This window comes from Triticum urartu, chromosome 5 (assembly GCF_003073215.2).
Source record: "Triticum urartu cultivar G1812 chromosome 5, Tu2.1, whole genome shotgun sequence".
Taxonomy (NCBI): Eukaryota; Viridiplantae; Streptophyta; class Magnoliopsida; order Poales; family Poaceae; genus Triticum; species Triticum urartu.
In genome coordinates, this window is record NC_053026.1 from 534,959,888 (window position 1) to 534,971,710 (window position 11,823).

Sequence of the window (11,823 nt, forward strand, 5' to 3'; positions counted from 1 at the left end):
CTTTTTCATCCATGTTTAAAATGTTTAATATGTTGTTTGTTTAAATTTGCTTTAATAACTTGCTAAAATGGTTTAATTCATAACTAAATAACCGTAACTCCGAATTTAACAAACTTTATATATAAATGGGGTAGAAAAATGCCTAGTTTAACATGGTGTACTCACTTTGCATGTTTAATAACTCTAAAATTATGTTTAGGGCAGAACAGTACCAAACCTAATATATGCATATGAGGAGTTTCCGGACTTGTTGTTTTGTTGTTCCGGCCTCATTTAAACTTGCCTAGATTAGATAGTTTCATCATGTTTCACCTCTTGCCATGCTAACAACATTTAATTTTGTTGAGTACATAAATGAGAGAGAACTAAATAAGGCATGTGGTGTTCCGTCAATATGCAACTCGTTGCATATTGAGCTCCACTTAACTTGTAGTGTTGTTTGTGCACTTTGCCATGCCATGCTTCATTAAACCGGACATGCATCATAATTGTTTGTGCATCATGCCATGTCTATGTGTTGGTTGTTTACTATGTTGTTTGCTTCTTTCCAGTATTGCTTCTTCGGGTTGGTTCCGATAATGTCGTGTTGTGAGGATTCGTTCGACTTCTTCTGTTTATCTTCTTCATGGTCTCGTTCTTCTTCCTTGCAGGATTTTAGGCAAGATGACCATACCCTCGAAATCACTTCTATTTTGCTTGCTAGTTGCTCGCTCTTTTGCTATGCCTATGCTGCGATACCTACCACTTGCTTATCATGCCTCCCATATGGTTGAACCAAGCCTCTAACCCACCTTGTCCTAGCAAACCGTTGTTTGGCTATGTTACCGTTTTGCTCAGCCCCTCTTATAGCGTTGTTAGTTGCAGGTGAAGATTGAAGTTTGTTCCTTGTTGGAATATGGAGATGTTGTTCCTTGTTGGGACATGTTTACTTGTTGTGATATCACAATATTTCTTATTTAATTAATGCATCTATATACTTGGTAAAGGGTGGAAGGCTCGGCCTTATGCCTGGTGTTTTGTTCCACTCTTGCCGCCCTAGTTTCCGTCATATCGGTGTTATGTTCCTGGATTTTGCGTTCCTTACGCGGTTGGGTTATAATGGGAACCCCTTGACAGTTCGCCTTGAATAAAACTCCTCCAACAAGGCCCAACATTGGTTTTACCATTTGCCACCTAGCATTTTTCTTTCCCTTGAGTCGGTCGGCTCAAGGGTCATCTTTATTTAACCCCCCCGGGCCAGTGCTTCTCTAAGTGTTGGTCCAACTGAGAGATGTCCGAGGCTACCAGGGGCAACTCTGGGATGGCTTACCCGATGTCTTGCTCATCCGGTGTGCCCTGAGAACGAGATATGTGCAGCTCCTATCGGGATTTGTCGGCACATCTGGGTGGCTTTGCTCGTCTTGTTTTACCATTGTCGAAATGTCTTATAACCGGGATTCCGAGACTGATCGGGTCTTCTCGCTAGAAGGAATATCCTTCGTTGACCGTGAGAGCTTGTGATGGGCTAAGTTGGGACACCCCTGCAGGGTTTTGAACTTTCGAAAACCATGCCCGCGGTTATGTGCAGATGGGAATTTGTTAATGTCCGGTTGTAGAAAACCTGAAGTTGATCTTAATTAAAATACATCAACCGCGTGTGTAACCGTGATGGTCTCTTTCCGGCGAAGTCCGGGAAGTGAACACGGTGTTGGAGTTATGTTTGGCGTAGGTTGTTCTATAATCACTTCTTGATCATAGTTGTTCGACCGTGCTTTTGCCTTCTCTTCTCGCTCTCATTTGCGTATGTTAGCCACCAAATATGCTAGTCGCTTGCTGCAGCTCCACCTCATACCTTTGCCTTACCTATAAGCTTAAATAGTCTTGATCGCGAGGGTGTGAGATTGCTAAGTCCCCGTGACTCACAAATACTTCCAAAAACCAGCTTGCAGGTGCCATTGAACCGTGCAGATGACGCAATCAAGCTCAAGGAGGAGCTCGATGAAGATCTTGTCCTTTGTGTTGTTTCGATTCTAGTTGGTCAGTAGTGGAGCCCAGTTGGAGTCGATCGGGGATCTGTGTAGCATTTGGGGTAGTCTTCTTTTATTTTGGTTACGTAGTCGGACCTTGATTGTATCTGATTGATGTAATGCTTTATTCATGTAATTGTGTGAAGTGGCGAGTGTAAGCCAACTATGTATCTCTTTTCCCTTATGTATTACATGGGTTGTGTGAAGATTACCTCACTTGCGACATTACTTTCAATGCGGTTATGTCTCTAAATCGTGCTTCGACACGTGGGAGATATAGCCGCATCGAGGGTGTTACACAGCCCCTTCGCAGAGCGGAGATAAGCTTTTCAGAGTTTGTGCATGAAGATCATGGCCATGCATGGCCAGCAGGTTCACGAACCCCAGGATGAAAATGTGCTTCAGCCAACAGCCATGTTTGATTCTCTTCAAGAAGTGAGGCGTGGCGATGGACCGATGCGTGGGAAGTACTGTATGTACTTGTTCTCCCATATTTAGAAACAACATCCTCTGTGCTGCAATCTGCAAACAAAAAGAAAATATTAGCTAGAAGATGGATGGAAAAGATATTGGAAAAGTTACTCCATGCCAATCGCACTCTTAGAAATGCCTCCCTGGTACAGACCAGGTCGCATGGCCTATGTTGCATTCGAGGCAAGGAATGAGAAGGAGCGGAGGCAACTGGTTCGAGGTGTGTGTGTGATGCAGGTGGTGTAGAGCTACGCTGGAATATGGATGAACACAAGCTTGTGAATTACAGCGAGACTGAGAAGAATGGAGAAGGAGCACATAGAAGAATGGAGAAGGAGCACATAGAAGAATGGCAGCAGTAACAAGCAAGCCAGAAGTTTAGAGAAACCGTGGGTATATGGTGCAGCTAGACGTTGGGACAGACAAGTCATGAATACGCGTCTCACTTCAATGCTTGAGCCTGCCTTGTGGGCAGAGCTGTCAGACGTAATACACGGGACATACCACTTGATATGCGGGAGATGGAAAACGTTATACCGGCTCCATCGCACGAATCACGTGGGAACAAGCGGTGTGGATACCGACCTCGCGTGGCTGCATGTCCACTCATGATTTATCGCTGGTTTATAGAATATTTTGTTTGGATCGACATATCTTTTGGATCATCCTCAACCTTGAGAAAGATCACAATCCGTTCTCGTGAGATGTGAGGAGGTCCGAGTGGAGGCACCACCCCAGCACGTCGGCCACTGCACAGTTTGTGCTGATCCCGATGGGCCATCATGGACATGGAGCTGGGCGCGCTTCACCACGTGATGTCTATCAACAAGCGGGGCACTGCTTGGCATGGTGCACGCGGCCGCCGGGGAGCTCGGGCGCCACACCAGTGAGCTACGCCCTGGTGGCCGTGAACGCCGAGGAGATGGAGGCCATGACGAAGATGCACAACATGCTGCACGGGAAGAAGGTGTTGCACCTGCGCGTGGTCGACGTGGCGGAGGCCACGCTGTTCCTCACATCCGACCAGGCCAGGATGTTGGGTTCGTCAGCGGACACGACCTCGTCTTCGACGGCGCCGGCGCCACCACCGCCATCAACCGCACGTACTCAGCGGCCGCAGCGATGCCGAGCACACCCACGGTCACAGGAGAAACACTGTCGTCGTCCTCGCCAAGAAACAGTAGCCATGGCACCTGGAATGGCTGATCTTGCCGTAACAAACAGACGTACTTTGGACGCTGCCCACATGCGTAGCTTTCATGAAAGCTAGAGTCCTTTGCGACAGAAACGAGGGATAAAAAACTAAACAGGTTTATGGAAAGACTACTAATAGTCATTTTTCCAAATACTCGTTTTCCTGGTTTGTGGGAAACCAAGTTTTCCTTATCCGAAGATTTGTTGGACCAACCAAACAAAGTTTTTGGTTGTTACAGTCCTAAACGTGAATAGTGGAAACAGGTTCGGTATCAATCCCATATCCAAACAACCCTAGAGTCGTATAGACAAGACGGAGTCGATCGATCATGTCGCCCAGGCTCGTGCCACCCAGCCGCCCGTGGGCAGACCTCCCGCCGGACCTGCTCGGCGAGGTCTCCGGCCGCCTACACGACGCCGCTGACTTCATCCGCTTCAACGCCATCTGCAAACCATGGCGGGAGCACGCCGCGGCGGCACGGCCATCGTTCCAGCCGTGGCTCCTGGCGCCGTGCCAGGGCCTTCTCTTGCACTCGGTCGTCCACTACGGGTCCGAGGCCAAGTCGAGCCCCTTCAACCACGTCATGGAGGTTCCGCCGCGCGCATTGTCAAGATCCACGCGTGACCGCAACAAGAACTGTGTGGCCAGCGCCGATGGCACGGCCGCATGGCTCTTCACACCGCGCCCTAGGCCGAGACTCCACGACCTTTCCACCGGAGCCATGACGACGCTGCCATCCTTCCCTGATGACGGCCGTCGGATCCAGCAGTCGATGGAGTACCCCAGATGCATCGTCTATGGCGACGGCACCGTTTTTCTGTACGCCTCTTCTACTAAGTTTACCCGTGAGGGTGAGCACAGGCCCACCTTCACTGCCGCCATCTTACACCCTGGTGATGCGGCATGGACGATCAAGCTGGATTTTCAACATGTAAGCCATAGCCATGTCGCGGTGTATCACGACGGCAAGGTCATAGCATGTGCCGGCAGGATTTCGTGGTGTCTCTCGGTGGAGGGAGACCACAAAGACATCGTGCATGATCCGACATGGCAATGGGATGCGAATGAGAAAAACATGCGCTATGACAGTTACCTCTTGGCATCCCATGGCGAGGTGATGCGGGTAAACGTTCGAATCGAGGACAACGGGGCCGGCGGCGACTTGCCTCCGCGTGAGCCATCGGCGACGGTGCATGTGCTGGAAGGGGCGGCCGGCGGAGCCGGCAGGATGCGCTGGGTGGCGAGAGACGGCCGGAGCTTGGGTGACCGCGTCCTGTTCCTGGGGTCCCCAGCCAGCTTCGCCGTGGATGCTGCAGAATTGGGCGTGCGTGGCGGGTGTGTTTACTTTGTTTTATTTCGTGGCGTGTATAGGTGCAACCTCATCGATGGTGAGACCAAGGACGTGCAGTGGATGTGTTCCAGATGGGGCGGTGATGGCACACGCGTATGGCTCCGGCCTAATCTTGGCATTGCCTCAATTGAAGAAATAAACGAGAGGCTCAAGGCTCAGAACAAGAACACCCAAAAGGAATACCAGTAACTCATAATTTCTGATGCATTTGCCAAATTTATAGTTTATTAGATGTAGTTTTGTCAAGAAATTGTTTTGAAGCGAAACATAGTTTTTTTAAACAAAGCAAGAAATTTGTCATTTTCATTGATTAAGAGAAGAGTTTTAACAGAAACCTGCAAGCGGGGATAAGAGAGTCTACTCTTGCGGCATTACATTACATAGATGACAAGCGCCAGCAAGTGTCCAAAGACGGGCCTCCTCTTGATCCTAGCGACAAGAATGGTTGCTGTGGTGGCAGTATTTCTAAAAACTCTTGCGTTGCACTCCCTCCAAAGCTCCTAGGAGACGAGCATCAGCAAGGATGCCAGGGCCTTCCTTGAGGCCTCGCCATCAAGTACAGTCTTGAACCACCAATTCTTCACCGTTATCTCGTGCCGCCAAGCCGCTGTGTTGCCATTGTTGAGACCGATCCACGAAGCCGCATCCGCACACGTCCCGGAGAAACTGCATTGGAATAGGAGATAAGGCGTAGATTCATTAACTTGCTTGCAAAGCTGGCAAAGCCCACAGTTTGGCCAGCCCAGCCGTCCACTCTGTTTTGAATGTTGAGCCAAGCGAAGAACTTGCACTTTGGGTGTCCCCAAACCTTCCAAACTGTTGCGGTCATATTGCTTCTGAGGTGACCCTCAAACTGGGTCATGTAGGCCGAAGAGGCCGAGTACTCGCCACTCAAAGTGAGCTTCCAGGAGATAGTGTCGCGGACACCAGTGGCGAGGTTGATCTTAGAGACCATTTCCCGAAGGAGTGCGAATTCCTAGATGTGCGCCAAGGAAAGCTCGTGATTAGTGTCGATTTGGCTAACCCAATAATTGTTCAGGAGAGCTTGCAGACCATGCTTGTCTTCTTCTTGGAGATGTCAAAAATTCTTGGCGCATTATCTCTAGGCCTAAACCCATCATGCGACGATGAGTTTCAGAAACTAGCCTTGCATCCGTCCCCAATGTGAATAGTTGTGGCCGCTGAGAAAATGTCTTTGTTGTTATCATTGCATGGCGTCCCATTGCCTAGCCAAGGCTTGGTAGGGTCCGCCCATTCATACCAAAGCCAACAGAGACGGGCGGTAGCAAATTTCTCAAGATTGAGCAAACCCAGCCCACCAAAGATCTTGGGCTTGCACACAAGGTTACAATTGACTTTACATTTCCCTCCTGTGACTCCTGTGACCTTGTCACAAGTAGGCGCGTCTCAAGCTATCAATCTTCTTCCTGACCTCAACCGGCAAATCAAGAGGCGTGAGATGAATAATTGCAATGGCCGTTAGCACTGCTTTTAGAAGAACTATGCGGCGCCCAAGGTGGCAGCTTGGCAGCAATCTGGTCCTCTAAATATTGAAAGTGAATTCTCTTGAGTCTCTTAACTGAGAGGGGCAGCCCCAAGTATCTCGATGAGAAGCATGAGTGGACAGCCGAAAAGTCTTGAAGGACGTCGTCAAGATAAATACCAACACAAGGAATGGGTGTAGCAAGGCTCCTGACACAGTTGGTGACCAATCCGGTGACCTTCCCAAAAGAAGCAAGCGTTAATGCCAAGAATTGAATATCACTTCTAATTGGCGCAATGCAGATGGCCACATCATCAGCGTACAGGGACGCATGAACATGTCTCCCTCAAAGTGGATGCAAATTCCCTTGGGTCGTGGCTTTGGCAAGAATGCGGCAGAAAGGGTCAATAGCCAGAACGAAAAGTAGGGGCGAGAGAGGATCTCCTTGCCGAAGGCCTTGGCCATGTCGAATCGGGTTGCCAGCAATGCAGTTGAGCAACACACGAGAGGATGATGTTGAGAGAAGAGCCGAAACCCAATCCCAAAAGCGACTTGGTAAAGTTGCCTCATGTGGTTTTACTTTTTTGAAAACAGCACGGTCCACAGCCCATACAGGCATGAGCTATTTTTTCTAGGTTCTCTACTTGCAAGACATAGTTGCCTAGCTTTTTGGAAGCTTTCTTTTCAAATTCGTACAAGTCATACGAACTGCTTATATGTGTGTGAAAGGAGCCAAACTAAGCTTTTACCGATCAACCTATTTTTTTAGGTTTTTTGGTTGTTCAAGTATTCCCGGTAATTAAAACAAGTGAAAAGGGGAGGAGGGGGAGGGGACGGAGAGGGTGTTAGAATAGAGTACGTAGGGATAGATGATATGTTTAAATTGTTTTTGTTTCTATCTCTTCTTCTGTTCTTCTTCTCCAAGTTGTATCGATCTCTCCCTGGAAGAATCCTAGCGATATTCCAAACCTTGTAAGCCACGACAACTGTTCTATAAATACACATGCGGCCCGAGCAAAGGGTTCAATGCTTCCTACCAAATCTTACATGGTATCAGAGCCCTTCCTCTCGTACGTCTAGCTTTCCTGAGAGATCGATCTAGTTGATCGAGAGAGAAACCTGAACCTATCCAGAGAGACTTGTCGAGAGAGAATTATGTCAGGCACCAACGCCAGCACCGCTGCTTCCACCATCGCCGCCACCAACACCGCCCTGATTGGATCCACCATGAACACCTTGTCCACCCAATCTGCGCCTTCCATCTATGCATCTTCGTCTACCTCCAGCAGTGTTTCCTCTCTCGGGTCTCCTCCATCGGAGAAGCTCACGAGGACAAATTTCCTCCTCTGGAAGGCCATCGTGCTACCCCAAATCAAGGGAGCACAGATGGAGCACTTCCTTGACGCCGCAAGCCCGGCGCCCCCTCCTACCATCACCATCTCCAAAGACGGGAAGGAGGAGCAGGTCTTCAACTATGCCCGGTCGATCTGGTACGCCCAGCAGCAACAGGTACAAGGATACCTTATGGGATCTCTGTCACATGAGGTTCTTGCAGGTCGCGACCCTTCAGACGCCGGCTGAGGTGTGGAGTGCCATCCATGCCTCCTTCGCTGCGCAGACGCAAGCGCAGATCGTCAACACCGGCATCGCCCTCGCCAATCTCCACAAAGGAAGCATGGGCATGCCCGAGTACCTGGCAAAGATCAAGGCCTTCGCCGATGAGATCGCCTGCACTGGTGATCCCCTCTCTGAAGGAGAGATAACCTCCTATGTGCTCAAAGGGCTGGACATCGAGTATAACCCGGTGATCTCAGCCCTGGCTGCACGTATCGAACCGGTGACCGTCCAGGAGCTCTACAACCAGCTGCTAAGTTTTGAAGCCCGTATGAATCTCCTACAAGGTAATAATATCCGCCAGTCATCGGTTAATTCCCTCACACGTGGTCGCGGCACTGGAGGCCGAGGCCGTGGTCACCGCGGTCACCAGCAGGCGCGCGGACGCGGCAACAACAACAGCAGCGGGCGTGGGCGCGCCAACAACACTGGCCCACGTCCCTCTGGCGCCTCCTACTCCAACACCAGGCCACGCTGCCAGCTTTGCAAGAAGCCAGGGCACGAGGTGAAAGATTGCTGGCATCGCTATGATGAAGATTTCGTGCCCGAGGAACGCCACGTTGCTGCAGCCATCAGGGAGCAAGAAGAAGCTAGGGACACCATCTGGTATGCTGACTCCGGAGCCACGGATCACGTCACCAGTGAGCTGGAGAAGCTTGCAAACCGAGAGAGATACTATGGCAATGAGCAAATTAACACCGCCGCAAGTGGAGGAGGTATGGACATATGTCACATTGGTCAATCTTCCATTAATTTCCCTAATTCTAAACGTGATCTTCTTCTAAAAGATGTGCTTCATGTCCCTCAAGCCAACAAAAACCTTGCTTCCATGTCTCGTTTGTCAGCTGATAATAATGTCTTTTTTGAAACTCATCCCAAGTATTTTTTCATTAAGGATCGGGCAACGAGGGAGCTCCTCCATCACGGTAGATGCGTCGGTGGTCTATATCCTATCACATCAAGATCTTTTAGCCGCAAGCGTCATCATCAAGTCTACTCCGTCGTCAAACCATCCTTAGAGAGGTGGCATCAAAGATTAGGTCATCCTTCATTAAAAATAGTTGATCAAGTAGTGAATAAAGGCAATCTTCAATTGTCTAGTAGTGAGAATAAAGAGTCTGTTTGTGATGCTTGTCAATGTGCCAAGAGTCATCAACTCCCCTATCCTAAGTCAAATAGTGTGTCTCATGCTCCGTTGGAACTGATATTCAGTGATGTATGGGGTCATGACAGAGATTCTTTTGGAAGAAAGAAATATTATGTTAGCTTCATTGATGACTATAGTAAGTTTACATGGATATACTTGCTTAAGTTCAAATCCGAAGTTTTTTCTGTCTTCCAAGAATTCCAAAAATTTGTTGAGCGTCAATTTGACAAGAAAATCATTGCAGTCCAGAGTGACTGGGGAGGAGAGTATGAGAAACTCAACTCTTTCTTTCGAAGCATAGGCATTGAGCATCATGTTTCGTGTCCACATGCACATCAACAGAACGGTTCTGCCGAACGTAAACACCGTCATATTGTTGAAGTAGGCCTTTCCCTTCTTGCTCATGCATCTATGCCTCTAAAGTATTGGGATGAAGCATTCATTGCTGCCACTTATCTTATCAATCGGTTGCCCAGTAAGGTTATTGGGAACACAACTCCCTTAGAGCGATTGTTTCATCAAAAGCCAGATTGTAATTCTCTCAAGGTTTTTGGATGTGCATGTTATTCTAATCTTCGCCCATATAATCGCCACAAACTTGAGTTTCACTCCACTCAATGCGTTTTCCTTGGCTACAGCAATCTTCATAAAGGCTACAAGTGCCTAGAAATCTCAACTGGACGCCTCTACATCTCTAGGGATGTGATCTTTGATGAAACTATCTTTCCCTTCGCTAAACTTCATCCAAATGCCGGAGCCCTTCTTCGAGCAAAAATTTCTCTTCTCTCGCATCCTTTGTCACGTCCTGATCATGGGGGAGAATTAATAGAACATGATCATGTGACTAGTCCAAAAGAAAATTCAGATACTAATGAAAAAAATGCAGTTTTTGGCTATGATTTTATGTGCGCAGAAGAGGACGAAAATAACGCTGGATCCGATGCTGATGTTGTGTAGAACTGCAGCGCCAGGGAAGGTGCGCGATCCCAGGTTGATAGCCGCACGCGATCCGAGGCTGATCCAGTCGCCAGGCGCGCATCGGTGTCTCCCGCGTCTCCCGTAGTGCCACATGGCGGGACCAGCCCACCTGCCGATCCAGTGGCCGACCAAGATTCGGGCGTGGACCCAGGCAGCGAGGGGCGCAGCCCGTCCACGCGTGTCGCACGGGAACCGGTGCGCTCCGTGGCCGATAGCCCAACCGGAGAGGGGCCCATCAATAGTGCCATGCGCAGCCCTGCTGCTGCTGGGGCGTCTTGCACGAGTAGAATCTCGTTGGATCTGGTGTCTACCTCGGATCTGGAGCCCTGTGGCGCGGCAGTCCAAGACGATTTGGCTGGATCTTCTGCGGCTTGTTCTGGCAATGAAGAAACTGCAACAGCCTCTACACATGTGTCATCCGAGATACCTCAGCGCCACACCAGATCAAAATCTGGAGTATTCAAGCCCAAGGAATACAAGGACGGTACAGTAAGGTATGATCCTCGCAAGTTTGCTTTTCTCACTAGTTCAGGTGAACCTATTCATCTAGCCGAAGCTCTTGCTCACAAAGAATGGAAAGGGGCTATGGACAATGAATATCAAGCACTCATGAAAAATAAAACGTGGCATCTTGTACCACCAAAAAAGGGAAAGAATTTGATTGATTGCAAGTGGGTTTATAAGATTAAAAGAAAATCTGATGGAAGTATAGATAGATACAAAGCCAGATTGGTTGCAAAAGGGTTTAAGCAAAGGTTTGGAATTGATTATGAGGATACCTTTAGCCCGGTTGTTAAGGCAGCTACTATTCGACTTGTTCTGTCTATTGCTATTTCCAGAGGGTGGAGTTTACGTCAGCTAGACGTTCAGAACGCGTTTCTTCATGGTGTTCTTGAGGAAGAAGTGTTCATGCGGCAACCACCTGGGTATGAGAACAAAAGCACACCTCATTTTGTCTGCAAGTTGGACAAAGCTTTGTATGGCTTAAAACAGGCTCCAAGAGCCTGGTACTCCAGGTTGAGTACTAAGTTGCAACAACTTGGGTTTATTCCAAGCAAGGCAGATACCTCATTATTCTTTTATCATAAAGGCAACATCTCTATGTTTGTTCTTGTCTATGTTGATGATATAATTGTTGCTAGTTCCAGTTCAGAAGCTACTACCTCTCTTCTTCGTGATCTCAATGTGGAGTTTGCACTCAAGGATTTGGGTAATCTTCACTACTTTCTTGGTATAGAGGTAAGACAGATCAAGGATGGAATACTTCTTACACAAGAGAAATACACCACAGATATTCTAAGAAGGGTAGGACTGGAACATTGCAAACCAGTAAGTACACCACTCTCCACTTCTGAGAAGCTTACAGTTGAAGGAGGTGAATTACTTGGACCAAATGATGCAACGAACTATAGGAGTGTTGTTGGTGCTCTGCAATACTTAACATTGACTAGACCTGATATTCTGTCAACAAGGTATGTCAGTTTTTACATGCACCAAGTACAGTTCATTGGACTGCAGTAAAGAGAATTCTGAGGTATCTAAAGTTTACAATGGGACTTGGAATCAAGATTATTAAGT

The 11,823-nt window shown here is 48.3% G+C and overlaps 1 pseudogene; it reads left to right on the plus strand.

The window, feature by feature from the left end:
• The first annotated feature begins 8,247 nt into the window (after positions 1-8,247).
• LOC125511852 lies at positions 8,248-8,386 on the plus strand (annotated as a pseudogene).
• The last annotated feature ends 3,437 nt before the right edge of the window (positions 8,387-11,823 follow it).